General features: G+C 34.5%; 1 protein-coding gene across 5 annotated transcripts in view; it reads right to left on the bottom strand.

The window, feature by feature from the left end:
* LOC149080563 (octopamine receptor beta-2R-like) overlaps window positions 1-26,405 on the bottom strand; it is a 138,441-nt gene that overhangs the window by 57,458 nt on the left and 54,578 nt on the right. For 2 of the 5 annotated variants that reach the window (XM_089239688.1, XM_089239691.1), the window contains one exon: window positions 20,806-21,198. The exons of 1 other annotated variant lie outside the window; for it this stretch is intronic. The gene's annotated coding sequence lies outside the window, so the exon portion shown is untranslated. Of the gene's footprint in view, window positions 1-4,886; window positions 4,958-6,325; window positions 6,646-20,805; window positions 21,199-26,405 lie in introns of those variants that run through there. 2 more of the 5 variants (XM_089239693.1, XM_089239692.1) reach the window with 2 other exon arrangements.

The following is a 26,405-nucleotide window of genomic DNA, read 5'->3' as shown; positions in this document are numbered from 1 at the left end:
GTTAGAAAGTATCGTGTTTTCACTTTTAGATTTCTTTTTTAAATGTAAGTAATAGTTTGGATCTGGTGTATATATGCAATAGTAACTCGAGTTATAGCACCATGTTGGGCTAAAAAGTTGTAGGGGTCGTAAACCCCTTATCCCGAGATACATGGCCCGTACTTTAGTCGAACCTCCGGTTGGAAGAGGAAAAATTCTTCTTTATAACTAATATAAATTATGTAAAAGTAGAGAGACTAATTTTATAATTGGAAAAATACTAGATATTAGGATCGCGTGTAAACACAAGACATCAATTTTTTTTCCGAAACTGTCGCAATATGCGCATTTTAAAAAATTATTGTATTATTACAAAAAATTGCCAATAAGGGGGACATTAATTTATCATAATTACTCATGGGAAGAATTTTATCTGTTTGGGTCAAAAGTGTTTATTTTCGTTCTGTATTGTCTATTGTGTTGTTTGTTTGATGAATAAAATAAAAAATTACAACATAACTGGACAACCTCTATTTAAATTCGTTTTTCTAAAGGAAAAACAAAAAAGTTTTTTTCTGTAGTGAATTAGAGTGAATTTCACAGAAAATGTTAAATATTTATTATATAATCATAAAGTTATGGAAATTGTCTATATGTACATGAGTTTAGTGAAGATGATGAATTCAAGTAAGTTTCGTTGAAAGGGAAAAAATATCTTTTTAATGAGTAGGCTTTCTCTCTCTTCTGATTTCAGCAGCTACAAAGATAGCGGTATAGGGAAAAATGTTCCATTGAAAAATAAACTTTAGAAAATATCTGAGCCTGTCAATGTTAAAATAAGAGGTTTTCAATGAGGCGAGATATCTCGTCATTCCTGCTTAGTGCAGTGCTTCTTAACCTTTTTTTTCCATCCCGCACCCCTAGTGCCATACTACTTACCTTCCCGCACCCCCTTGAATAATCAATTTTCAATTGGTAATGATTTTCAATTTCAACCAGTGTTCATTGGCAACTGATTGGTAATCAGTTTTCTGTAATCAATTGCATCAGTTATCCGCACACACACATTTGTTAATTTTCCTAAAAATTCTTTTACTTATTATTTAATTCTTTTTTCGGTTACTATTAATATTTAATTTTGGCCTTTTTTTCCAAAATAAATTCAAAAACTAAACTAAAAAAATTTTTCGTTGACATTTTTTTGAAATTTGCAAAAAAGTTACAATGAATAAGTCTTCATTTGTTGACTCTAACCGGTACAATAATATACAGGGTGCCTTGGAGTCATAACTCTACATTTATCTCATCAAACGTTCGTCATAGAGAAATGATAACAGTTTAAAAAATTCTCAAAACCTTTTCAGAAATCACCCTGACCAGTTTTGAGAGAGAAAATACAGTGTGTCATAAAATAAAACCTATAAATGTTTTTACGACATCCTGTCCTAAAATTCCTGATTAGAAAGTTGCTGGCCTGTATCTTCTGAGGAAAAAAAAAGTTTCTAAGTGAAAATTTTGGATTAAAAAATTGAAGAAAAGTTGGGAAAAGGACAGCATAAACAAACGGACAATGCTCCTCGCTCATTTATGCTGTTTTTCCCCGATTTTTCTAATTCGGTTTTTAGGACAGGGCATCCATATAAGAAATTTAGATATTTTTTTTATTCTGTGACATAATTAATATACATTCTCGCTTTCAAAACTGACACGGTGATTTCTGAACACATTTTGAGCATTTTTTAAACTGGAACCGATGAGTACTGATGAGATAAAGGCTGAGTTAGGACTTACAGGATACACTGTATATAGGTTTGTGTGACACTTGATTGAGTTTTCTGGCATTTTTCCTTAGTCATGCTCACGACAGTATCAAATCTCATCTCAGCATGCTAATAACACGAGGTACAATAATGTAAATAAATCACGACATATTTTTGGGTATTAATGGTGATTTTCTCAATCGAAATGGAAAACAAGTACGAAAGGTAATCGAAAAAGAAACCTTTGCAACACGAATTTCATGTGATACATTTCTGCAACGAAAGTTGAAAAGGTGTCTGTATAATTCATGTTTTTTCTAAGAATTAAAAAAACTCAATTTCTATAATTATTTTAATTTTGCTGAAAATAATCAATCAACACATGTCAGATTTTTTTTCTATCTCACACCACAAAGAATGCTCTCCCGCACTCCCGGTTAAGAACCACTGGCTTAGAGTTTTAATAAATGAATTAGAATGAATGAGAAAAAACTCCGAATTCAAGTGACTTATTTATTACAGATTCCCACTGTCTGACAAATTACTGGACATTTTTTCAACATGACAAAATGTCTGGGCTTGTCAATGCTAAAATAAAATGCAAGAAATTGACGAAATATCTTGTCAATGCTGCTTAAAGGGTTAAATATAATGCGTGTAATTCATTAATTTAATAATTCATCTATTAATTCGATTAATTTTATTCAAAATTTATTGATTGTAGCTTCTAAAATGCATGCTTCTAGTGATAAAAATTTCTTAGGCATGTCTAATTCAGTACAGAAATGTGATCTGGTTCAACCTTATTCTTCATCCGGAAATTCCTGGTTGTATTTTAGGTGCGGGATCCTGGGAGAGGAAACCCTAGCCACGACTTCTAGCAGATCTTACCACATCTGAAGTTTCGCAATGTCAGATGATATTACTCTGAAAATTCAATCTTCCGCGTAAATCAGTAATAACATGGGATACTAATTTCAATTCAATTTAAATTGATTGATTGAACTAATTCAATTGATACTTCATTACCTCGTAATTTTTAAAATCAATATCGTATTTATCGCGTTTTCCGAAACGGTAACTATTGTTGTTGTTCTCTAGATGTTTTTCGCCCTAATTTTTTTTAGATGACGAATCACCGTGACTTAATTATCCATCATTACTGATTTTTTTCGATTATTTTCGGTTCGACTTGGTTGATCCAGGGTCATTTATATGCGAAAGTATATATATATCACATAAAAAGCTCACGCGTGTGATTTGCTTAGCTCCTCAACGTTGTGACCTGCTAACGTATATCAGATTGGCCAGCATCGATTTTTCTTTTACCTCTAGCTTTCTGGGATCGCTATCCATACACAAGCACTCACACACGCGCGCACACCTTCTTTTTTGCTAGCTTCCTTCCTTCCTTCACCAAAATGATGCTATTTTTAACACTACACAGTATCACAAGAAATCACGTAAGCAAGGTAGGAAATGAAAGTAAAATACCGTGCTGTATATACATCTATCTATATATATGTATTATCCGCTAAAGGGGGGCGGAAAATTCCTGTCGACCACCTTCGATCGCTCATTTTCTGTATTTCATGTACTTTACTTCAACATCTCGTACATATGCGTGCATATATGGGCATGTACTAGCAGCTGCAATTTTTATCCATAAAGACCAATATGATACCGTTTGCGTGACGAATTCCATATATCGGCGTGATAAAAAATATTTTGTTTTTCGGCAATCGATGAGTGCTTTTTCGCGTTGCCGCTGTTCATCGTTCATGACACTTTTAGCAGATAAACCAAAAATAGTGACATGACCCGGAAATGTTTAAACAGAAACATCTTTATTTCATTCAATCACCGTTTACAAAACAACAATGTGTATGTATGCGCACTTTTTGTGGTGAAACCTTATTATAAAATTAGTCTTCTAGCCGATAGCTTCATTGGTATATTTATAGACATGAAAGACTACTTCTGAGATAATAATCTCTCTTTTCTTACACGTGGTAAGCATTGAAACAATTTGGCCTCTCTCAAGCTTTTTTGTTTTATTTTCTCTCATCGGTGCCTTTTATATATAATTACTATGGCATTATCCTCATCGTCTATCTATCTGAAATATTTGAGTTTTTCAAGCAACATTATTTGAACAACAATTCAATTAATAAACCCAAAAGGTAATCCATTTCTATAACAATTTAATTCTTAACACAAATAAAGTCAAACAATTATGAAAAACTCTTTTTCTGCATAACAGTGAAAACAATTTTGCAAAATATAATGTTATTGCTCTCAAATTTTTGTGCACGTGAACTTTGAAATCAAAATAGAAATTCGCAATATATTTCTGATTTTTATCCTTTGTTCTCAAAAGTATCTCAAAACTGTGTTTTCCTCATTATACGGTATTCACATATTTTGTCCTTTACATAACTATTTTGTCATTACAAATATATATATATATATATATATATATAATTTTTTATTATTATTACTTATTATGTGTTCAATTGTAGATTAATGTATGTTCGATGAACAAAAGTTGTCATCCATGAAAGACCCATCATCAGCGAAGTTAAACTGCAACATTGCAGGGTGGACTTGAAGGCAAAAAAGGTCCCATACTCAGTGAAAGACATCAAACCATTCAAAAAAAAAACTTGTCCCATACTCATGATACTACCAGAACCTTCAACTACGCATGTTTACAAGTTGGGATGTATTCATTGCTTCACGGGACTCGGGCCAAACTCTTCCCAGTAATATGAACCAGAAAAGGTCTAACGTAATTCATCCAGCCATTTTGCTTTTTTCTAATGTCCAGTTACGATGTCGCCGAAAAATTGCAGACAAACGTCACGTTTCTATTGTAGAATAGGATGAGCCCTCATTAATGCTACCGTCAGTTGCTGCTGTGTAGGACTTTTTCATAGGACAAGATTTCTAACATGACGGTGATCACGTCCTTGAAATGATCATTCTGGCACTAACGTTACGTCATTGTAACGATGGGTGCAGATTCCAACAAAAACAAAACAAATGAAATTCCCAATATCTCACCTTTCAGTTGTTCTGTTCAGGCAATCGTGTTTACTGCAAGACGGGCTACCAATATAAGCTCTATCGAACTCAGATAGGTCTTTCGTTTTCCTCATTCTCTCTACTCGTACTAAAGGGCTTGAAAACCATTTGTTACACTGTGTCAGAAATTTCTGGAAAAAAATTAGAACTCTATAGAAACATATCGAGACGATATGTATACACCTGAGCAGAGGCAACAAAACGAAATAAACTACATAATATGTAGTTTTTCGTATACAGTTTCATTTCTGAATATTATACTGTATGCAAGAATCAAAGGCCCACAAAGTGGTTTGAGATGTGGTGTGAAGAATAACCTCCAACAGCTACGTATGTCCTGGAGAACCAGTAATATATCTTTAATTTCTCTCATTTGTGCTTTTTTCTACAACCCATTCGCAATTACTTTTGGAACGCTCTGCTACTATAGCTAGACAAGCCTATTTTTAAGTCGTAAAAAAGAGAAAAAACACCTATCTGATCTAGAAATATATTTGTGTGAAAATAAATAAAAACACTACATTTGTTTGGACAATATTTTCTTTTTTTCATTGAGACATCTCGAAACATCGACGTTTGGGTTTGAAATTTTATGAAAGTGAAAATTACATCCAATAACATATACACTGTTTAAAATAATTAAATGATCGTTCCGTTTATAAAAAGAAGTCATGGAATCCATTAGTGTTCTACGTTTAGTACCAAAAAACGGATTCCCAGAGATTTCCGATAACTCACCATCAAAGATCCTTCATGGGAGTGACATAATGAATCAAGAAAGAATTATTCTTTTTAGTTTCATATAAACTTTTATACGTATGATAGATTTTATTTGCATGCCTAAGCAACGCGCACTGGCGCAATAATATTACGCAAATCCATCATTCTCGCTAGAACGTTTGTTAAGAATAAAGTTTTGAAAAAAAAATTGTGTTTTTGAATTCTACCTGAAATAGACAGACTTTTTATTGAAATTTTGATGTCTATTCAGCAGCGTCACCGTCAGCATTATTTAGGGAACGTGAGACTATGCCACATTGAGTACATCGACCGCCCAATAATACACGTGATTCCTTGTGAAGACTAATATAAAAAATGTTATCCGTTTGGGATCACAGGCGAATACTTTTGCCAAAATGTGGTAATTTGTTCTCCTCCAAATTTTTGAGGGAAGGTGCATACAGTGCATACTGTGTTTACTGCGTGATCATTTTTTTATGCTGTGGTTTTAATCAGATTACATGTTGATCAATAAAACAGGACAATATTTTTTGAGTTATTTTAAAACTTTACCGAAACGGTTACGCGTTCGGATGAATCATCCGAATTCATTGAAGAATGTAAAAATGGTAGTTTGACGAAGGTGTGTGTGTGTAGCTGGTGGAAACAGTAAAATAATAACAACGAAATAACAATCAAAAAGTTTTAATCAAACTAATTATTTTAAGAATTCGCATATTCAAAAAAATTGGTGGTTTCGGATTTTTTCTATAGATTATTCATCGAGTCACATTTTCATACCGATTTATACATGTTGCAATGAAGATTTTTAATTTCCTTGTGACTGCAATTGATTTATATCGAGCTGAAATGTTAATAAATTTATTTTAAATTTATACAAGAAAGATTTATAGAAAGATATTTCTGAGGCCCAACACCAGGCAAATTTACATGCATACTCCTCGAAAATTTTAACTATATCTCATTTTTGTAAGACTCCTGTTCTCTTGAGACCCGGGCTGTGCGTGATTGGGCCCATGCATCAAGATGGCACTGCATGGATGTAACACGTAAATCTTCGGAAACTTCGAGGTTGGAACTAGAAAAAAAAAATCTCATATCTAAATTGTTAGCGACACTTTATTCATTTAAACGAGACAAATCAAATGAGCACAAACGTTGTGCACATTTTTGATCAAAGCCAAAAACGTTTTTATTTTTGGGTATAAACGATCGTCTAAAAATTTGGAAAAGACACACACACGAGAAAAAAAACACTGGTTTTTACTTTTCTCGATTTTTCCCTTTATATATATAGGGTTATACTATTTTTATTCAGTTTCAAAAACGCCTCGTTGTACGTTCGGTGAATTTGGCAGGATTTTGAAGTGGCGTCATCAATCTTTAAAGCGTTATAACTCATTAATTATGGGTCAAATCAACAAAACTGAAAACACTTTTCTGTATTAGTTTTTCACAAAGAAAAATCATGTGTGTGATTATTGGGTGGTCGATAATTACCACCCTGCATATAAAATCATTTGCGCCATAAACGTTTTGCAAAAATTCGTTTGAATGGTAATATACTTCATTACTTGGAATAATCGGATAGATATTTCACAATATACACACACTTAATCTCTCTGTCTCTCTCTCCACTTCACATCCTAGAAAACTTTACTATAATGAGACTCCACATACTATACGAGTGGTTTTTTTCTTATACTACGAGTACTTTTTATGACATTCGTAAGTCTCAAAGAGACGTGCATATTACTGGTTGGAAACTGATCTATTTTTACTTGATAATATTTAAACATATAAACTAAAATAATCGTAAAATTACATAGATATATATTTCATTATAATGTATGATGATGAATTAACCTTTTTTTCATTAATTAGATAATTTCTAGAGAGAGAGAGAGAGATGGAAAGGTAAATTAATATGTGTGAAAATCATAAACAATTTGTTTTCAATATCACTGTAAATTACTTAATCATCGTTTATGTAATTTTTTCAACACGGTGATTTGGATATTTTATCTTCGAACAATCAACGTTCGGCTGTTTAGTAGAGATAAAAATAGATGCTTAAAAGTGGTGAATTTCGGAAAATTACGCTCAACCAAGAAACTGTGACCTTCAACCTCTCCAAGTCGCGATCACAATCACTATATATTGAAAAAGAGCACACTCATAAGGTAAAAAAAACTCTGACATTAACTCAAATTCAAGTCAGCGTGATGCCGATTAGGAATGCAACTGGTACGATATATTCGTGTTGGGAATCGTTTATTCAATACCTCACGAGTACGAAATCAGTAATAAAACATCGAGAAAACTTGAGTGTTTCCACCAAGCACAGCAGTTCTCACAATCAAGATGTTGAAGATGCCTTCTATATATCATTACCGCTTAATATGGCATCATTATTAAGGGAACCGTCCGAGAGGAACAAGAATAAGTGTGAGATGCAAATTTGTTGGCATTCGAGAGTTCCATCAATTTCTATCAAATTTTCGCCAGGAATAATAGAGTAAAAAGAAATCAAGCACAGTACATTTACGTAAGGACTTATTTAAAAACATTCAATCTTCGAAATAAGAAAAAGTCATACGATAGATTTTGGCTGGTTAAGTTGGGATTCGATGCACTTACATTCAATCATAAACAATAGCTATGCCTACTACATGAGTTTCGTCAAAGATTTCTTTCGCATAAAAACATAGTCATGCAGAAATGAAAAAACAGACATGCTGCATTATTTGCTTCAAATTCATGGTGACAAGCTGGTATTGTTTCGGAATGCATGGCTTGAAATATATCATAAAGAGACATGCGCTTTTTTAATGTCCCCCCTTCCCCACTCTTCCAAGTGCTGTTGCAAGTGCGTGCGTGCAATAGGATAGAAGAAAATCGCAACACATATATACATTCCACCATTTCTTAACCTGCTATTCTTTCTTTGTGATTTTGTGGTGTTTTCAGGCACAATTGTTTGTTGCTGCAGAGACGTGATCATTACGTTCATTTTTGTTATTCGCGATAAAAGAACAAAAGCGAGGAACAGTACGTATACACACAATCGGAGATTTCCCTCCTTTTACTAGATTTTGGAAGATTCACAGTTATGTTTTGCCTTAATTCCTGCAATGGCACGATTAACGGAACACACAAGACCTCAGAACGTTGTAGCCGACAAATGAATTGTTTCTCGATTTATGATAAACAAATACGTTGCGACAGCGGGGAAATAGGAAACAAGCGATTCTCATAATAAAAAGACTGATATCACAGCAGCTATTCGAAATTTTACTTAATTTCTTTGTAAAAAACTAATATGATATACTTTATAAGAAATGCATGAAGTACTTGAAAAATGGAAAAAAAATTATCATTAACAAATATATACGGTACATGTAATATATTTATGATACGTATATACTTTGAATTACACTGTATGCAACAATGTGCGTACAGATATCCAGGCCATCCCAAATTATTTACACAGCAGATATCTCTGCAACCGTCTACTTTAGAAAAATACCTTCAATATTATAAAACGTTTTCAAATGACGTGCAGTTACTTAAAATCTCAAAATTTGTTTAAGGGGTCGTATAAAAAAGTAATGAAATTAACTTTTTATGCAGTCCCCGTGGGCTAAAAATTCCAATTACTTCAATGTACGTAGATCCCGCTCTGAAGAGTCACTTACAATAAATGTCATATTTTTAAATGCAATATTTATTGAGATATTAAATATATAAAAGCACTATGTTTTGGCAACTTATCCCTGTGTTAGCAAGTTCATTAGCTCAAAAATTGCCATTTTTAGGGACTGTACACAAATATAATGAACTCAACCATTTTAATTTTTAACACAATTCACAATAAAAAACAATTACATTTTTTGGCAATTATTTAGGCAATTACAGAATTTATATAACTTTGAATTTCATTTATGTTTCGCGATTTGTGAACCACACCCTCAATCATAGGTGATGTTGGAAACTTCAAAGTCAAATATCTCCTTTAGTATTAAGTATAAGTATTTAAAAATATGCAATTTTTTGTAAATAACTTCTCACAGAGTCGTATTTATACATTTCATTCATTGGAAGTTTTAGCACACAGTGTTTATATGAAAAGTACATTTTTCAATTATTTTATGCATACGACACTTGGAAAATTTAAGACATTTTGAGGAACCGCGCGTTATTTGAAAACTTTTTGGAATTGAAAGTATGATTCCAAAAAAGAAGGGCTGGACTAGGACTGGCTAGAATTAAAGCAGGGCTGGCCAAGCGGCCGGTTGGCATGGGAAATGAAAATTTGTATTAGTGCTTAAAATTTTCTTTATATTGTTACTAAATTGCAGGTTGAGAGCAGCACAATATGTTTGGAATTTATGTCAGTGATCTGCCAACATAAAAGAGGATTACAATTTATATAATATTACAATTTATATAATATTACAATTTATATAATATTACAATTTATATAATATTACAATTTATATAATATTACAATTTATATAATATTACAATTTATATAATATTACAATTTATATAATATTACAATTTATATAATATTACAATATATTTAAATTTATTATATGTATTATAATATTATCAATCAAATTCCAGATTTATCAAACTTACCAACTTTATTTGAGAATTATGAATAATCTCCGGTAAAAGTGATAAATGTAATGAAATTTATCAAATTTAACGAGACGATTGGCTATTATGTTCGATTAGACAATAAGAGGCGATTATGAAGAGTTGCCGACTTATCACATTTACAATTCACAATAACCATTCACATATAATGACGTGCTTAGTGATGAAAGACAATAAAAATTTGCGGAATATTCCACTTGTGGATTCAAGTGGATTTAAGTAAAACATAAAAAAGGATCAGAGAAAAGAAGAGAGATTCGTGACAAAAAATCAAGAATTTTAATTACGAATATCTTCTCCCCCCCCCCCTAATTATAAATTTACGAAGGTGAAACTATATCTCTCATAACTTCACTTGAAAAGAAACCAGAAGTGAAAATATACTAAATTGAAATTTTGTGTGGAAATTGTTGGCTGACCAATGCCACGATGCATATCAAGAATTTTTTTTATGGTTATGCAATGAAAGATACAAAAGCAGCGAAGATCCAGCAGAGAAAATGTAAAATTTGTATTTCACGTACGAGAAAAAAAGGGAAATGTTCAGATTTCTGAAAAAAATAAAAGAATTACGGTTTTGTTACATTCTTGCGTTATATATATAATTTTTTTTTGAAGTTTCAACTTTTGTACATATTTTTTGAATTTTATGATACGTTATCACACATTTTATTTTGGCAAAAATGTTTTTGATGAAGCATGTGTTGAGATTTTCGTACTTTGAAGCCTAACCACCCATTAAAAACGCCTGCATTTTTATCGCACCAAACCATCGAACTTTGATAATAGATCTCGTATTGGTTTGCAAAAAAATTTCATTTTTTTTCAATTTACGTTTGTTTTTATACTTTTTCAATAAAAAACGGTGTATATAACAGTACAGCCACCTCGTTGGGCATTTTGCCTGTTGTGGCGTTGTATTTGTATTTGTATTTGTATATGCCATAGACTAATTTTAAAATTTGACTTATTGGAAAGATGCAAAGAGTTTGGATGAAACCAAGCTGCTTGCGTGAATAATGGCATATTTTGTAATTCACTTAAAGTTGTATGGGCTCATATCATGCTAGAAAACTTTCTAATTAACCAAAATGATCAGGCTCTTTGCAATAAGATGTACTCGTTTGAATAAAGTAAAAGAAAAAATTAAACTTGGAAAAGGAGTCCGACAGGGTGCTACTATTTCACCATAGCTATGTACCGCAGTTTTAGAAGAAGTACTGTAAAAGTTCGTTATAACGAGTACGGCTTATAACGAGAATCTCGTCGCTCTGCCAAATTTTCGTACTGGGCTGGACTGCAGCGTCAGATTTACTAAATTATCCTGTATACCCTTAGGGGTGGGTCAGGGGTGCGTGAATGAGATTAACGAGAATCTCGCTGTAACGAGTGATATGCAAATAGTGATTGTCAAATAGCTAATGTTAAAGACAAAAAAATATTCGGTTATAACGTCAACATAATTCTCAAAAGTGCTAGTTTTTTCTATTTCTCTCTTCAACAATTAAACATGAAGACTCTTATCATGGCACATATTCCTCGTAAAAGTCACTGAGGTACTTCGAACAAAAAAATAGGTACAGAGAAAATTCAAATCGTTTTTAACCCCTTCTTCCTATTTTATACTTCCCACACAATCCTATCCACATGTATATAGGTTTATTTTATTTAACTTAAGAGAATATGGAACAAAAACTTGCAGTTTGAAGTCATGCAAACATTCGTGCTAAAAAACTTACTGATTAGTGGAGAAATGTTGACGTGTCCATGAAGCCATGGAAGTGAGCAGTGATATAATAATTGAGGTTTTTAATTGATCAGAGTTGATCGGCTGAAACGCTTTGATAATATGAAATTCTACGCAAAAATGCCTCGGAGAATGAACTGCTGTGAGATTAAAAATCAATATCATGACTAGAGTTCATTCATTAATATTAGACTGAAATGATCTAAAGGACATTTTAATGTAGATAAAGTAGTAATTTTATAATCAGACAGCAAAAAATGTATATTCGCTTGTAACGAGAAGTCCGTTATAGCGACAATTTTCCTTGTGTTTGTGAACTGTCGTTGTAACGGACTTATACTGTATATAGAAAACTGATTAGAATGAGAAAGGAATTAAAATAAATGAAGATTATTTCTCAACAATTTACGTTTTTTCGGCGACATTGTTATTATCAGCAATAATTGAGAGGAACTAGAAGAAATGATACAAGAACTGGCAAAGGAAAATATTCAGGTGGGTTTGAAACTAAATTCGCAAAAGACTAAAGTTCTGTTCAACACGTTTGCTTCGAAGAAGATTTTGCTCAACAACATAGAGATGGAAGAAGTACATACCTGGCACAAGAAATTATCTTGAACAACAGCATCCTCAATGAAATAAACAGAATAATCAGGATCGGGTGGGGCACTTTTGGCAAAAAACTGTGATTCTAAAGAGCAACATGCCATTATACCTGAAAAGAAAAGTATTCAACCAGTATGTGCTGCACTGACTTATGGAGCTGACATATGGACACTCGCAAGCAAAACGATACAGACTACAGACTGCACAAAGGAGCATAGAAAATGCATGCTAAGCATCACAAGGAGAAATAGAAAACAAATCACGTGGATAAGAGGCCATGATATCATGGAAAGAATTAAACGTCTGAAATGGAAATGGACTAGACATATTGCAAGAAGACGGGACAGCAGAGGGACCACAAGTATTCTGGATTGCTACCCCCGTGGTGTTAAACGTTCAAGAAGGTGTACCCAAACCGAAACAAGATGAAGCGATGCGATCCGAAATGTGGCTGGAGTCAACTGGTTGGGAAAGCATCAGACAGAGTAAAATGGAAAAATTTAGAGGAGACCTACATCCAACAGTGATGGATTGTAAATGGTTGATGAAGATGATATCATTTTCCAATTCTAAATCAAGAGTTGTACTAGTTTTTTTAGAGTTTTTTAGAGATTAAAAATTATCTTTTTACCTCATTGGATAACACTTTCGCTGCATAAACTTGTCATTTCTTTAGCTAATTAATATTCAATTGCCAATCACACAAACGCTCTATTTCGCTTTTATAGAGATGTAGATATATTACTTTATTATACGGCGTAAAAATTTTTAAATCATTAATATTTGACAAGGAATTTTAACAGTTTTGAATATTCGTGATGCGGCAATCACACTTAAAACCATTGCGAATGTCTTTTCAGAGCATCTGATCGATTTTTTTTTCTTTTTGGTTCGCGTCGTGAAAACGGATAGCCTTTCGCAGGCGATACACCCTTCACATTCACTACGTAAAATATTGGCGCCTTCGCATAAGACCGAATGTAACAGATTCTGGCATCCCTCCAGAAAAGCTGTCTTTTATGCACCCTTTCCCCCCATTGGTCTGTCCATTTGCTCTCTGAAGCCTCACTCAATTTCCTTTTTTTTCTATCCTTCTATTACAAAACACATCCCACCATCCTTTTATTTTCAGTGTTTCACAAATGTATTTTTTCTCCACGATAGATCCAACTTTAAAAAATACTACAGTGAGTTCTGAGTAGTAATAAAAAGTTAAAAATAACTTGATAGTCATGATCTTTTCCGTTTCTCTCTATCTCTGATTCGCACCCATAATCCCCCCCATATTTTTTACCTTAAATTTTTAAATGAAACGATACGCTTCGTTTTAACGTGCATATTAATTATCATATAGAGACAATAATTAACACATTGACCATCGCATGCAATTTTATTATGCGTGTCGAGACTAACCTCGTGATTAACAAGCAAATTAATCATTTATTTTCATGGGTCGTAACCTTCCAAAAACTGAGAATTTTCCTCAATTTTCGAAGGTTACCCAAGGGTTCAGTCAGAATTTAGTGCCTTTATTCACTTTCTTTTATTAAAAACAAAACATTTAATTTTTTTTATATGGTTTTTTTTGTCAGTTTTCTTATCATTGAAAATATATATAAATATTTTTTTTAGCAAGATCAGGGTTAGGGTTAAAATAAAGGTGTAACAGTTACACAAAGAGATAATTATTAGTCACTTTCATACTTCGCAATTTAATAATACTAATAAGACGTGATACACAATTCACCTGACACAAGGTGAATCATCGTTTCATCACACAGCAGCCTGAGGAAAACTGTGAGCTCATTATTATAAAAACACTTCCTCTCCCGAAAGTATGAGTGTTAGTGTGTTAGTAAATTTTTTTCTAAGTTGGGTAAATGTGCCAATAACGCGAAACAGCTATTTGAAGCGAACGAAAATGAAGATAATATTTTTTAAAATACGCGCGCATTTACTTTTGATTTTATTTTGTATAGCATCAACGAAATTAGCTTCGTCAAAGGATAAAAATAAAAATATACATACAAATTTAATAGTTTTAATTGGATTTTTTTTTCCAATTTCCTCGATTTTTAGGTTTCTTCTAAAAGAAAAACAGCCTATGATGTTATAATATTTATCGACATCACTATAGTTTGTGAGACGACGTCGCTCAGCAATTGAGTAAATAAGTAAATAACAAGTGACCGTTAAAGAAACTAAGATTATTCTCACTGATGCTTCATATACTACAGGGGGATTTTTCATGAGCAGATGTTCGGAAAGTATAGTATCAACGGCACAAACGACTAAAAAGCAATTCATCCAATGCTTCATTTTGTCTCGAGATCTTATCAATTTTGAATGTTTCTCGATCAGATTTTTGCCATCAATCATTATCTACACGAATACTGAATAAAAAATCTTAAATGATTAAAAATTTATTTTTTTCTGTGGTTGTACGAATGTCGTCATGGAAATAGAAACGCATTTCTATCTTACTGGATATTCTGCATTGTTAAAATTTCAAAAATAAATTTATTCTCGTTATAGTCAAAGCTGGTTGATGAATAAAAAATGATAATAAACTTCCTTAACCCTTTCAGTACTGACATATCTATATATATGAAATTGATTTTCTCTGTGTATATGTATGTTCTCTATACAAATCTGCAGTTTTAGATCTATCGTCGCCAAATTTTTTATATGTACCAAACGGGACCCTACTTGAACGATAGGCTACTTTAAAAGCTTATCATAGCTGTGCAAATGCCCGAAATGGGAAAAAAACTTTTGAGCAACAATGATTCCTGTGCCTCAGCAACCACCTTCGGAATGTTTACACTTTGGTTACTGTGGTTCCAAAAAAAAACACGTTTCAGACATGTGTATGCCTTTATAAAGATTTGTCACTTTTTCAATCCTCCCAGTAATTGAAGACAACCCTGCCAGCGCCGGGTATTATAGCTAGTTGTTAAGTTTTAGCTAGTAAAGTGTTAATGTCATATTCATATGGTTTTCTTTTTCTTTTTTCCATTTCACGGAAAACATCAACAATAACTTCAATACCCTATAATAGTGAAATAAAAATAAAACAAATTCCAAAGTAGCGAGAGAATTTATCTCCATTTCATCTCTTTTCATTCCTCAACTTCAATTACTCTATTCGACAAATTAAACAAGATGATTAAAAATTAATAACTAGAAATGAAATATTCTGAATGGTCACTATGTTGTCATTGTTACAAAATATCAGATGGAAAGAAATTTTCAATTCATTTTCGATTAATTTGATATTCGTATAAAAAGTTTATTTTTGTGTGTATTAAACTATTCTTCCTTACATTTTCAACAATGACGTAACTGCCACCGTTGCGTTTACAATTTACGTGGTCAATAAAATGCCAAGTCGATGCCATCGGACTTATCTATTGAACCAAAGCTTAGTCCAGCTCAAATTCGGGTTTGAGAAGTTATAAAAACCCTTTCATATATATTTGTTTATATTAAGATCCGGAACTCGACTTATCGGACTATGGAAGTCTCAATAAAACACAGCTAGTAACACTAGGTAATAACTGAGTACCTGATTATAATGCTGATAGTAACTTTTATGTTTAATAATAAAGTTACAATTATACTCTTTTTTTCCAATTTGTGTCCAATCATTTTCAAAATGTAGCAAAATTAATTACAAAAACATTCTGTACTTTCACAAGGGAGAGGTTGACTGATGTCCGGTGAACTACCTTGCATTTTTTTTAATTTGTGTTCTATGAAAGTTGATTCTATAAAATCAGTTCTTTAAAAAAGAAAGAGGACCCAAAAAAATTCTGGGCTAGCCGGCTTCCTCCAAAATTTTGGTTTCTTCAAATATGTATAAATCGAAAAGTATGAATAAAATCTCTCTGGAATTTCAATTTATTCAAATGGTGAATTTATCATAAGCCAGCTGTCGAAAAACCCTTGCATGAATTGCGGAGAGTGACATCATCTTCAAATTCATTAGGGCTTTTTACGCGATTCTAAACGCCTCACAATGAGTGGGCTACTCTTTTCATCGACGCTTAGCTCTCTTCTCTTTTCCTCTCCTTTCCTCTCATCTTTCATGGTAGGTTTGCTCTGTTTCTCACTATGCGTTTCGTTCAAAACTCTGGCATTTTTTGTGCTGCCAACTACAAGCGTATTTGTTCTCCTTACGCTGCTCAATATTACGCCGTTCTTTAGGAGGCTCTAGAGATTACCTGGTGTAAAGGAAGATATAACAAAGCTCTTCGCAGAGAAGTAAGAGCAAGTTAAAGTTCTTTAACAAATGGCGGCTTTTGCATCGATGAAGAACACGAACAACAAAGCTTTTTTTTCCTTCGTTTTTTTTTGCCGATTTTTTTTCCACTTCGCTCAGTGGATTATATATATATATATTTGCTTTCTCTTCATTTTGTTTAACAGTCATAAATACTAGAAAAAAACAAAGGAATATCAGGAAATTCCTTACGCATATAAAGAATCTGTAAAATCATGTTCTTGAAGTCTAAAGGTCCCACGACACTCATTCTACTACCGAAACTGTAAATTTTCTTTCAAACACTCATGGTTTTTAGTGAATAGAAAATGCATTTTTGAACAAGTTATTTCCAATTTCCTTTTTAGCCTTTATAACAGGATAAATAAACTTGTAAATGAGTAACATTGGCCAATATCGGACACAGTCCTTCTTATAAACATCTAGTAAACTTTTTCATGCTCATTTCAAATGAAATTACAGTATTTTAACAGCCGAAAATATTGGATTTAGATACGAAATATTTTTTTTTTTGGCCGGGGTTTTCTAATAAGATTCTTCTCATGCAATATGGTTAACTATATTTGTTATGCTTGAGTTATTTATTTATTTTTTTGGAGTATCATCATCCAATTTTGGTTGATAATAATTACAACTTAAACTGAATATCTCAAAGTTATTATTGTTACATCTTTCTACATTTCCGTAAGATGAATTTTCACGCTACATTTTAAAAAGTTTTAACTACTTGATAATGAATACGATCAAATGTATGTATATATTTCATGAAAAACCGAATCACTAAAAACTAATTTAATAAATATTGCGGGAAAGTATATTGGCCAACTAGGTTTTAGTTTAAGAGAGAGAGGGGGGGGGGAATTTTTTCTCGACTGATTAGAACATTGCATTCTATCACAGTAACTACAGAAATCGCATTCAACGTTATCATTACGTTCTCTCATGAAATGTTTGCAAATATTGTATTTCGACGTTTTCTAGTGAGTCGCTTCACTCATTCCTGTTTATTGAAACTCGTTTTTTTTTGTCCTTCGTGAAGAAAAATGAAATCCATGAGATGAAAACAATCAGTATAAATTGAATTACGAACTTGGAAGTAATATTAAATAGCGTTCTACATATTTCTTAATTCATAAATGAGGTTTTTTAATAAATATGGTGATAAATATCTATTTATAGAAGCTCCGACAGACCAGACATGACCCAGGCTCTGTCCCTCCCGGGATATAAGCCTTTTACCTCTGTGGGCTGTATTTATAGAAGCTAGCACCTGATTTTTTTTGCGGGAAATCACAGATATATATACTTCATATGAAATTCAACATTCTAACCAAGAGGAAGAAATATTTTGTTTTATTAGAAATAAATTTTCTATTCACTATTATATAAACTGAAGAGCCAAAAAAACTGGTACAGGCATGCGTATGCAAATAAAGAGATATGGAACCAATCAGAGTACTGCGCTGCGGTCGGCAACGCCTATATAACACAACCAGTGTCTGGCGTAGTTGTTAGATCGGTTACTGCTGCTACAATGGCAGGTTATCGACATTTAAGTGAGTTTGAGTACGTGGTGTTATAGTCGGCACACGAGAGATGGGACATAGCATCCCCGAGGTGGCGATGAAATTTGGATTTTCACGTACGACCATTTCACGAGTGTACCGTGAATATCGGAAATCCGGTAAAAAATTAAATCTACGACATCGCTGCGGCCGGAAAAAGATCATGCAAGAACGGGACTGACGAGAATCATTAAACGTGACAGGCGTGCAACCCTTCCGCAAATTGCTGCAGATTTCAATGCTGGGCCATCAACAAGTGTCAGCGTGCGAACTATTCAACGAAACATCATCGATATGGGCTTTCGGAGCCGAAGGCCCACTCGTGTACCCTTGATGACTGAACAACACAAAGCTTTAAGCCTCGCCTGGGCCCGACAAAGCCGACATTGGGCTGTTGAGGACTGGAAACACGTTGCCTGGTCTGACGAGTCTCGGTTCCAATTGCTTCGAGCTGATGGACGTGTACGGGTATGCAGACAACCTCATGAATCCATGGACCCTACATGTCAACAGGGGACTGTTCAAGCTGGTGGAGGCTCTGTGATGGTATGGGGCGTGTGCAGTTGGCGTGATATGGGACCTCTGATACGTCTAGATACGACTCTGACAGGTGACAGGTACGTAAGCATCCTGTCTGATCACCTGCACCCATTCATGTCCATTGTGCATTCCGACGGACTTGGACAATTTCAGCAGGACAATGCGACACCCCACACGTCCAGAATTGCTGCAAAGTGGCTCCAGGAACACTCTTCTGACTTTAGACACTTCCACTGGCCACCAAAATCCCCAGACATGAATATTATTGAACATATCTGGGATGCCTTGCAACGTGCTGTTCAGAGTGAGATCTCCCTCCCCCCCCCCTCTTACTCCTACGGATTTATGGACAGCCCTACAGGATTCATGGTGTCAATTACCTCCAGCACTACTTCAGTCAGTAGTCGAGTCCGTGCCACGTCGTGTTGCGGCACTTCTGCGGGCTCGCGGGGGCCCTACACGATATTAGGCAGGTTACCAGTTTTTTTGGCTCTTCAGTGTACTATAGATGTGTATCGCGAATGCAAATAAAATGTATCTGGTTATGTTCTTATTTGGTCTATCCCCCTTGATTCTGCTCAACCACCCAGAATGTGTGTAGCAATGACACCATAAACGATTGTATACAGGGTGATTCAAAACTGAACCTAAAAAATTTAGGGGAGGTAGAAAACAGAAAAACAAAACAGAATCACATAGGAATGTATGAAACCCCAACCTTATCAGCTGGAGGATAAACGAAGATGCGAAATGAAAAGCCAATAATGGGAGGGAAAACTCTTTATTTAGCGACACTTTACACGAAGGCAGTACGTGTACACGTTAAGTTTCACAACAAGTGCTCAAAGTTCTTACCATCCACATCGCAAGAATCTCCGTCACAGCTGAAAACGTCCACGAAATGCCGGGTATTTCTGAAAGGGTTCGACAATCGATGCGTCGCTGTTGTGAAGCGTGCATAACTATGGATTGTAAGAACTTTGAGAACTTGTAGTGAAACTTAACATGTACAAAACACGTACTGTCCTCGTGTAAAGTATTGCTAAATAAAGTGTTTTTCCACCTATTATTGGCTTGTTATTTCTGCATCTTCGTTTATCCTCCAGCTGATCAGGTTAGGGTTTCTGGTCACACATGTGATTCTGTTTTGTTTTCGTGTTTTCCACCTCCCCTAGAAGTTTGTACGTTGAATTTTGAAGCACCCTGTATATCTTTCATCTTTTGACCATATTCTTTGTGAAATGATCTTATAAGTGGAAGCTCTTTTAACACGAGACCTTATAACAATGTTTGATCTGCCTGCGAAAGCGGTTTTTGAATTTTTGAATTATTTTACAAATCAGTGTTAGAATAAATGGGCTGTATACAATGGTATTTAATAGTAATTGATATTTAACAGTGTGAAAAAAATAAAACAAAACAAATAAAAACCGGAACTGTGATAAAACTGCTACATAAGTGTATCAAACGCAACATACAGTAGATTAATACGCATAGTACATATGCATATACCTATATATATATGTATACCCACGAATCCTGGCATTATTTTCACTAAACTTATTTCATCGCGTGATAAATCTTGCTTGCAATAATCAAAATAAAACAATGATTGCAATTTTAATTACTGAATAATGGAACTAATCAATATCGAATTACAAACTACATTAAAATGACTAGCAAAGAATCAAGTCTTGTTGACTTTCATCAAATTTTCATGACGTGAATGAAGCTATTTTAATTTAAATACAGAAGGAAAAGAATAAAGGAATGAAGATAATTGTATATGATGGAAAAGCTTTTTTACACGGTACACCATTGACAACAAAATAATCTAAGACAAAAGTTTATTTTATCTTTAATCACAGAATTTTCACTATGTATAATAATATATATACACGCACACAATATCACAGTTTTTCGTCCCGTAAAAAATAACATTGGCTTATTAGTTTTCTTTTATAAATATTATTACAAAATTAGACAATTGCACAAACAAAATTGCACAATTCCATTTACAAAATTGCACAGTGGAAACAGATCAGTTTATCTGACTCAAATCTTCAATTATAGAAAACTGGATTAGAGCTTTACACATCCATATAACAGCCGCCTTTGCTCCATGCCAACAAATCCAAAATATAGTTATACCAACTTTCCGCTTAAAAAATTCGCTTTCTTTGTGAAAATTTCTAAATCTTCGGACCCTTCGAAAAGTCTTTCCTAAAATAAAGTTCAAAATTTATAAAAGCAATTTTTTTACGCAGGAATGGAGTTTAACACTGTTATTTTTGGTTATTGTTCGAAAGCATATGTCTGACATTTCAATGGTGAGATGTTTTTTATCTGAATAGCAATGAAATGAAATCTTATGAACTTTACAGAAAACTACCAAACTAACGCACTTAGGCCGGTATTACACTATAAAAGTTTGATAAAATCCCTTTTGTAAAACTTGAAAAATCCAACCAATAAAATTCATAGGTTACATTCGAGCAAATGCAATCGATAATCTTATTGGTTGAATTTTTTCAAATTTTATAAAATGACCTATAGAAAACTGTTATAGTGTAATCCCGGCCTTAATTGATCTAAAGCAGTGGTTCTCAAACTTTTTGAAGCGAGACCTTTTGACAAGAAATTTATCGGTGACCCCCCTCCTCTACATGAAGTGACCATATGTCCCGGAAAACTGAGACATTCCTAATTTTTTGGTGGCAAATATACTGTCCTGAAAGAGAGCACTTTTTAGGACTCCCGTTTCCCTCGGTTTTGATTTGGGAACTTTTAATGACATTCATTATTTTTTAAATACTATATAAATATATATTTTTTGATGTAGTTAGTGTTCCTTTTTCAAAATGAAAGTGTAGCGAGGTGCATATTTCTTAATTTTGATATACAGGCTGATTCGGAAAGAATCATCCGATTTCAAAATGATTTTGCAATTGAAAAATCCACTATTAATAATATTGTTTATATTCCCATATTACTTACCATTCTTTGTTTTTAATTTTAAAAAATATATAATTTTGAAATCGGATGATTCTTTCTGAGTCACACTGTATAAGTATTAACTTGATATATCGATTATTGCACAAGTAGAATTCGATAAAATTACATTGTATGATACATGGTATACGGATCAGCTGAGGGAAAAAATTTTCTAGTTTAGACGGGTTTTTGATTTCGTTGCGAAAAATTAAAATAAATTTCTTGTTTTGAGAGACGTTTTTATTTTGGAGAATCTCACGAACCCCTAGTTCATAGACGTCACCGTCCAAGGGGTCACGACCAAAACTTTCTTAACCACTGATCTAGTCTTTAATTTCGTTTTAAATATTGTGCAGAGTCGAAAGGATAGTTATTCTTTGTTGGCAAAACGTTTAGTTTCCAAAAGCGTAAGATAATTTGGTATATTTTTCAAACCTCTGCAAAACTCTTTAAGGCCGGCATTGCAGTATAAAAGAGTCAGAAAATTTCTTTTATAAAACTTGAGAAATGCAGCCAATAAAGGTATCGGCTACATTTGCTCGAATGGAAACCAATAATTTACTGGTTCTTTTCTTTTACAAAAGAGCTTTTATTAAACTTTCATAATGTAATCCCGGCCTAAGAAATGTTTTTTAAAAAAAAAAGTATAAAGTCGGGATTACACTATAAAAGTTTGATAAGAAATCTTTTACAAAACTTGAAAAATACAACCAATAAGTCTGTTGGTTACATTCACCCGAATACGATTATTGTAACCGATACGATTATTGGTTGAATTTTTCAAGTTTTATAAAAGAATTTTTAGAAAACTTTTATAGTATAATCCCGACCTATGTATAGAAGCGTGGTTTGTGGTTACAGTTGGGTTAGAACTGAAATCCATCTAGGGGAGAGTTTAAGAAAAGTAGATGTTATTATTACAAATGAGAAAATAAAGCCTTCTATGGTAGGGTCAGGAACAGTACTTTGAATTAAATTTTGGTTCACACTTGACTCTCTGAAACCTATGCTGTAGAAACAAATGTTATTTAAGTTTAACATATCATGAAGAGCCAAAAAAACTGGTAACCTGCCTAATATCGTGTAGGGCCCCCGCGAGCCCGCAGAAGTGCCACAACACGACGTGGCACGGACTCGACTACTGACTGAAGTAGTGCTGGAGGTAATTGACACCATGAATCCTGTAGGGCTGTCCATAAATCCGTAGGAGTAAGAGGGGGGGGGAGGGAGATCTCACTCTGAACAGCACGTTGCAAGGCATCCCAGATATGTTCAATAATGTTCATGTCTGGGGATTTTGGTGGCCAGCGGAAGTGTCTAAAGTCAGAAGAGTGTTCCTGGAGCCACTTTGTAGCAATTCTGGACGTGTGGGGTGTCGCATTGTCCTGCTGAAATTGTCCAAGTCCGTCGGAATGCACAATGGACATGAATGGGTGCAGGTGATCAGACAGGATGCTTACGTACCTGTCACCTGTCAGAGTCGTATCTAGACGCATCAGGGGTCCCATGTCACGCCAACTGCACACGCCCCATACCATCACAGAGCCTCCACCAGCTTGAACAGTCCCCTGTTGACATGTAGGGTCCATGGATCCATGAGGTTGTCTCCATAACCGTACACGTCCATCAGCTCGAAGCAATTGGAACCGAGACTCGTCAGACCAGGCAACGTGTTTCCAGTCCTCAACTGTCCAATGTCGGCGTTGTCGGGCCCAGGCGAGGCGTAAAGCTTTGTGTCGTGCAGTCATCAAGGGTCGTCGTGGGCAAAAAACATATTATCTGAGGAAATGATGCAGAAGTGGCAAAATCGATGGCAGACAGAACGCAAAGTGGGCAGGAAAATATATGCCCTCCTCCCCACAGCTAGATACAAATATGGGAAATGGACCAGAGAAATGGTTATATTCTTTTCTGAACATGGTCCTTTCCCAGCATATCTGGCGAGGTTTCATCGACAGACTGAGAAATGCAAATGTGGCGGGGAGGGCACGGTCATCCACTACGCTACAGTCTGCCCGTTGACCAAAGACTTCCACTTACAAATCCCTGTTGCTGATACACAGTCTTGGAAGTTGAAGGTCTTCCAAAATCCTGGTACTTATCATAAGATTAAAAATCTTATCAACTTTATGGAAAATAATCAAGAGTTATACATCTTCCCGAGACCTATTGCATATGAAGACAGAGAAGATCCCTTGGACTCTGATTCGGACTCAGACTATGTACCATAACTGCGACGTCTTTCCTAACCCCATGTGATATAAAATATATATAGTAATATTTTGATGAAATTTATCATTCTTATTGTCAGTGATGCCAGTATGTATTCGTTCCATGTTCATATATGATATATTCTTTTATCCAAAGCATATACTTCAGATTCAAGGTTTAATAATATCCTGTTTGAATTTTGCTACTCTGCTTTGAAGGGCTGAGCGCAATTGTTGATTGAATTTTTTTTATTGATTGCATTGTCGATAGAATTTTTATTTTTGGTTCAATTGTTGTCTGAATTTTTATTATGAATCATGCGTAGTTTGTAGATGTTGTCCTATACGCATAATTAAATTTTATCCTATTTCATGTATATTCACTACGCTTTTGTTATATACTATACAATGTTTACATCGTATCATCATGTATGTACGCTATATATCTTACGTTTCGTGGCATCGCTTTTTGTCTAGATCATTCCCAGAGCCCATCTGTTATAAAAATTCTGACGTTGCACTTGGACACCTGCTTATAATCACATTATATATACTTTCTCAACTGCTATACGAAACGCCATAATTATTGTTTTTCATCAATATATTCATGTATTCGAATGTATACCGCCGGTGAATCCACTAGTGCGCAACTGAACCTTGTATATTCAAGTGAACTTTGTACTTTCTCCGGACTTGATCTCGTCATTAGGTCTATAATATCCATATCTAAATAAGTCTCTAACTGGAAATGGAAAGTCCCCCCCCCCCCGGCTCCTTCAGTCTTGTGATATTATTAACACCAGCAATTGATCAATATTGATAATTCCCACTCACATATTTATAGTTCATTGGACCTGAATTTGTACATGTGTATCCCGTTTTTCATGCTCTATTTTCAGATTCGGACCTATGAAAAAACCCTTCCAACAGAAGACAAGATGAGAGAAGTTGGTGTTGCAGATTGGCTGATGGTTGGGGACACAGCACAGTGAAGAAGGCGGATGGCTCGGAATGTTTTCGTTGGCCTCTTGCGGGCGATCCGCCCGAGCTCCATGGCGGGGGTTTCCGGGGGAGGGGTGATTTTTGGGGATGTGATTGCCGTGATTCGGAGGCGATGGGGGCCTCGGCGGGGTTGGGCCCTGTGGCTTACGGTGTTTTTTTTTTTTTTTCCAGCATGGCCCAGCCGCAAGGTAGCCTGCTTATATCCCACAAGGGACAGAGCGGGGGCCATGTTTGGTGTTTGCAGTCATCAAAGGTACAAGAGTGGGCCTACGGCTCCGAAAGCCCATATCGATGATGTTTCGTTGAATGGTTCGCACGCTGACACTTGTTGATAGCCCAGCATTGAAATCTGCAGCAATTTGCGGAAGGGTTGCACGTCTGTCACGTTTAATGATTCTCGTCAGTCGTCGTTGGTCCCGTTCTTGCACGATCTTATTCCGGCCGCAGCGATGTCGTAGATTTAATTTTTTACCGGATTCCCGATATTCACGGTACACTCGTGAAATGGTCGTACGTGAAAATCCAAATTTCATCGCTACCTCGGAGATGCTATGTCCCATCTCTCGTGTGCCGACTATAACACCACGTTCAAACTCACTTAAATCTCGATAACCTGCCATTGTAGCAGCAGTAACCGATCTAACAACTATGCCAGACACTTGTTGTCAAAGCGCTTGCAGAGAACCTCTCAAGCGCTTGTCAACCTCTTCAAGCGCTTTGCTTGTTGTGTTATATAGGCGTTGCCGACCGAAGCGCCGTACTCTGATTGGTTCCATATCTCTTTATTTGCATACGCATGCCTGTACCAGTTTTTTTGGCTCTTCAGTTTAATTAGTAATTATTAATTCATCGTTCATTGCGAAATTGGAATATTATACATATTTGAATTTAAATTTAAACATATTTTTAAAGTACAGTTTTTTTTTTTTCATTTTTACTTCATACAACTTTGCTCTGAAAAAGAGATAAAAATATTTATCTCAGTTCATTTTATTATTTTTGTCACACACACACCTTACGTACGTGAATTAGAGTTTAATAATTAGGAATACATAATGAGGTTGATAAGTTCCCTCCAACTAAATAATTTTACACATTATTTATGCAACTGCTTCTCGATTTGTAAGATTGTGTATTCCAATATAGTACTGAACCCTGAATACTGATTACAAAGAATAGATATTCAAAACGATAGAAAATCATTATTATTATATGGGTTAGAAC

The sequence above is a fragment of the Pholcus phalangioides genome, unplaced genomic scaffold (genome assembly GCF_987345545.1).
Source record: "Pholcus phalangioides strain wild (caught in Gottingen) unplaced genomic scaffold, Ppha-v1.0 ptg000011l_1, whole genome shotgun sequence".
Classification (NCBI taxonomy): domain Eukaryota; kingdom Metazoa; phylum Arthropoda; class Arachnida; order Araneae; family Pholcidae; genus Pholcus; species Pholcus phalangioides.
Note: the sequence above shows the minus strand (reverse complement) of the source record. Positions and strands in the feature narration are given on the sequence as shown.